The sequence below is a fragment of the Malania oleifera genome, chromosome 3, assembly GCF_029873635.1.
Source record: "Malania oleifera isolate guangnan ecotype guangnan chromosome 3, ASM2987363v1, whole genome shotgun sequence".
Classification (NCBI taxonomy): Eukaryota; Viridiplantae; Streptophyta; class Magnoliopsida; order Santalales; family Ximeniaceae; genus Malania; species Malania oleifera.
In genome coordinates this window covers 14,881,611-14,886,959 of record NC_080419.1, presented here as the reverse complement: position 1 = coordinate 14,886,959, position 5,349 = coordinate 14,881,611, and positions in this window count along the sequence as shown.

Genomic DNA, 5,349 nt, shown 5'->3' with positions numbered 1-5,349 from the left:
TAGGTTCTGTAGACTTTAGAGTACAGCAGAAACGATACCAGAGTATAGGAAAAAGATTTAAGATTTTGTTCTGCAGTCTAGAGGTAGAACTTCCGAGGTGGCTTTTGTGTTTTTCCTAGGGTGACAATTTTAGGAAAATCGCAGTAAACTATTGTCGAGTTATGTTCCTAGAATATGGGACTGGGGTTAGGATTAAGCTATGAATGTTAAGATGAGAAGTTAGGTCAAGCGGGTAAATTATAAGGATTTCGATTTCTAAGTTATGTTTGTGCCTTTCAGGATGGATCTAAGAGGAGGTAGTTCCCATGCGAGTGGCAGTGATGGGGCAGGGCCCTCAGGTGTAGGCGGGACTAACTCTGACGCAGTACTATATAGCGTGGCTCAGCAAGTTATGACTGAGATCACTAGAAGCTCTAAAGAGCAGGGTGGTCCATCTGCAGGCCATAGGTGCATGATAGAGAAGTTTATGAAAATGAATCCTCTAGCATTTCAGGAGGGGTCGATCCTACAGCCACTGAGAATTGGATGCAAGAGATTAAGAAAGTATTAGCCGTGTTGCAGTGTACGGAAGAACAGAGGGTCCTCTTCGCCACTTATAAACTAATGTGGGAGGCCGAGAGGTGGTGAACTGCTGTGAGACTTTTGGAGCAGCGGAGAATGATGCTGATAGCCATGACTTGGGATCAGTTTAAAGAGTTATTCTTCGATAGATATTTTCTAACTACTGTTAGGGAGGCTAAAGTGGAGGAGTTCCTGAGTTTGAAGCAGGGACAGTTATCGATTCAGCAATATGTGGCGTAGTTTATAGAGCTCTCTCATTTCACTCCGTATATCATTCCTGATGAGGTGAAAAATGTGAGACAATTTGAAAGAGGTTTGAGGCGAAGAATATTCAAGCAGGTGGTAGTGCTAAAGATCTAGGATTTTGCTGAGTTAGTCGACAGAGCAGCCTTGGCAGAGGTTGGTGAGCGTATAGATGCAGAGAATCAGGGACAGAAGAAGAGATCTGCATCTCCAAGCTACCAGCAGGGTCCTAGACAGGGTCAATGGAGAAGAGGAAATCATGGTAGAGGACGTAGGCAGAAGACTGGGGATCGTGAGGTTCAAGCAGTGCAGAGTCCCCCTATTTTCTAGACTTGTGGGAGGAGACACTAGGGAGAGTGTCGAGTAGGTGGAGCTGTCTACTATTGCTGCGGTAGATAGGGACATGTGGTTCAAGATTTCCTTACACCACTAGATAAAACTCCTACTCCCAAACCATACCGGGGAGGTTATCAGGCGCCATGTGGGGGCTAGTAGAGGAATATGGCTCTAGCCAGAGTTTTCACTCTGACGCTGGGTGATGCTGAGATAGCTGGTGACGTGGTGACAGGTATTGTTAGTATGCTTTCTTTTAAAGTTATTGCATTGTTTAATTCAAGAGCTACGCATTCGTTTGTATCTATGGGGTGTATTAAATTATGCGGGGTAGAAACACAGTTGTTAAATACCGAATTGTTAGTGTCTACACCAACTGGGTCAGTAGTGAGGTGTAGTAGGGTCCTTTGGGATTACCCAGTTGATATTCAAGGAGAATTTCTGTCTGCCGATCTAATAGTGCTAGACATGCATGGGTTCGATGTAATCTTTGACATGGATTGGCTAGCATCTAATTTTTCCAGTATAGATTTTTGTTTAAGAGAAGTGATCTTCAGACCTCCAGGAAGAGCAGAATTCAGGTTCGTAGGGTCGCGAGTGCAATCTTCGCCCCAATTAGTTTTAGTTATTTAGGCGAGGAGACTTCTGTTGAGTGGTTATACATCACAGCCCTTGCGCCAGCATATTTAACATGTAGAACCACAACCCTTATGCCGGTATAGTATCATATAAAATCACGGCCCTAACGCCGGTATAGTAAATCATATAAAATCACGGCCCTTACACCGGCATATTTTAACATAGTTTTGAAATCCATGTAGTATTTTAATATCATACTTTAAACATAGTTCCTGTATCGTTTTCATGGTTTTCCTGAAAATTAAGAAAACATGCTTATTCTGGGAAAGTCCCAATATTCTGATATAATACAATTTCATGAAAATTATACTCATGCCACGCAAATACGGATACTATTTTTAAGCATAAAAACCTGATCTGAAATCAAATTTCATGATAAATAACATTAAATCTTTTTTCCTGTTCAACTGCAGTATTCCCAAACACTATGCTAATACATACATTATTTTTGAAAATAAATGCTGTAATACGGTAAATAATTTCATGAAAAATACTGACTTATTTTATCCCCTTACCTGGCCTACTGAGAAGCCCACCAATTACTCCAAAATTACACCTATGGTGTTCCCCAGCTCAACCTCCTAAAATTTTCATTTCCCCCAACAAAACATCAGTATAAACCAATCTAATACTTTTCCTCAGCCCAGGAATACCAAATACCTTAAAAAATATTAAAATAACTAACTTACCCACCCAAATTTTGGGATGGTGCCCAAATTGGCCTAACCAACGATCTATTCTTAGGAGTAGCGTGGTGGCTTCGGATAGTCGAGCTGGCGAAGTGCCAATCCAAAAACCTAGAGAGAAGGCAGAGGGGACGAAGATAGAGAAAAAGAGAGAGAGAGAGAGAGAGAGAGAGAGAGAGAGAGAGAGAGAGGGAGAGAGGGAGAGAGAGAGAGAGAGAGAGAGAGAGAGAGAGAGAGAGATCTTGCATGTTTCTCGCACTAAAAAATGGATTCTTGGCCTTATATAGAATGTTTTTCCACCTGGCCTCGTCGATGAGCCACATTTTCTCGTCGACGAGTCAATGAAGGGAGCTCGTCGACGAACACCTTCTTCTCGTCGACGAGTTTCAAGTTCTGGAAAAAAAATCCTCTCGTTAATTTCTCATTGACAAGGCACGAGTTCCTCTCGACGAGCCGAAGAGCCCTACTTGTCGATGAGCACTTCTTTACTCATCGACAAGATCCTGCTAAAATCCCTTTAAAAAAAAAAATTTTTCTCTCCTTTCTTTTATTATTTAATTACTATAATTCTTTGGGTCTCTACACATATAACCTTCCCTAGACTCCATATACTCCAAATTAACATTGAAACTAGTATTTAACACCCTTACCTAGTTTCCTGAACTATGCCTGTAGGGTCCCGAAATTACACCTGCGGTGCTTACCCGAACCTTGAATTCAATAACTCTAGTTCAACCTCAAAATGCCCAATATTATAAAATTTCTAAATTTGCATTAATTAAATAATAATTAGCTCCTTAATAACTCTCTTATCCTAATTTTGGGGTTATGCCTACGACGAACCCATGAAAAATCCGCTCTGCTAAACTTGTAGAGAATCATCCCTAGATTCTCATGGTGGTGTCCAATCGTCAATTAGGCTTAAGATTTACAAAAAATTGAGGTAAGAGTGAGAATTTGGCTTACCCTAGGAGATATGCCTATGCCGCTCCTACAACAAATTCGCTCCGGTAGAAATGACGGTGGTGGAGAATGGAGTTCAGTGGTATTTCTTGATTTTCGATCGGCGCTCATTAGGCCGGAAAAATCAAAAAGAGAGAGAGAGAGAGAGAGAGAGAGAGAGAGAGAGAGAGAGAGAGAGACAAGCGAAGGTGAGCAAGAGAGCTAGAGGGGGGATTTCTATGCGTGAATTGAAAAAGGAAAAGGGGGGGTCTCAGTTTACTTCTTTCATCCTTCAAGATGTTTTAATACATATACAATATTATAATTTAAATTATATTCTATTAATATATTGATATATTATATTATATTATTTAATTAATAATATATTTATTTATTTAATTATTTATTTAATTATTTATTTTAATTAATTTAATTACTCATTTTAATTTTAATTTTAATTTAATTTTTTTCATTTAATTTTTTTACTTTTAATTTAGTTTTATTTATTTATTTATTTTTTAAGATCACTACACCTAAATATTTTTGGGTTCCTTACATACTACGTACAACCTAGTATGTGGCCCACATAGGATAGCTGCGTACTACACTATACGTGGCCTACGTAGGACAGCTACATATTTCACTGTACATTTATGTACATGGCCCACATAGGACTACTGCGTACCATCTCAGTACGTGGCCCATATAGGACTACTACATACAACCTAGTACGTGGCCCACATAGGATAGTTGCGTACTTTACTATACGTGGTCCACGTAGGGCAGTTACGTATCTCATTGACGTTTATGTTCACAATAGCCAGTATTCACAATCAATCTATATTCACCATCAAACAATGTTCACAACTAAGCAGTATTCACAAGCAGACAGTATCCACAACCAATCAGTATTAACAACCAGGTAATACTCACATCCAAACAATACTAGCAAGTAGACGGTATTCACAACCGTATAGTATAATAATATGAAATATTTTGTGGAAACTTATTGAAATGTTAGAGAACATTTTTCACCTCTTCAAGCTTATTTAATTAAGTTAACCATATAACATGAAAGTGTTTTTTAATAATTTATAGGAGAATAAATTTATTAATGGTAAAATAAGTTTAGACAATATAATTGGTTCTTAGTAATTTTATTTTAACGTTGGTAGATTGAAATGTACAAGGAAAAAGCAAGTGGGTTTTATGATTTTAAACAATAATTTTTAACTAAATGTTGATGGAGGGATTGATTTGGTTAATTGGATATTTTCATAAAGAGTTAAAATCAATAGGCTAACTTGTAACTAAGAAAATTTTTTAAGTGACATAAGTGTATGTGTGTGTGTATACGTATGTATGCATATAAAACTTTTTTATGTATGCATGTAAAACTTTTTACCCGTGCAATGGGTGCTACTAAAATTTTTCTTTCTCGTGATAGTTGTATGTTTTCTTTAATTGATGGATGGAAAAAAAAAAAAACAAAAACAAATTAAGATGTCAATCCATTGCAAATGGTCTTAGATATAATCAAATATGGAGAGCATGTGATGTAAGTCTTGTCCATTTCAATGTTTACATTATCATTAATCGCATCTCTCTCTCTCTCTCTCTCACACACACACACACACACGCATCATTAACTCTCTCTCTCTCTCTCTCTCTCTCTCTCTCTCTCTCTCTCTCTCTCTCTCTCTCTCTCCCTCTCCCTCTTCCTCTCTCTCCCTCAATCCATTACAAATGGTCTTAGATACAATCAAATATGGAGAGCATGTGATGTAAGTCTTGTCCATTTCAATGTTTACATTATGATTAATTGCATCTCTATCTCCCTCACACACACATACACACGCATCATTAACTCTCTCTCTCTCTCTCTCTCTCTCTCCCTCTCCCTCTCCGTCTCTCTCCCTCTCTCTCCCTCAATCCATTTCAAATG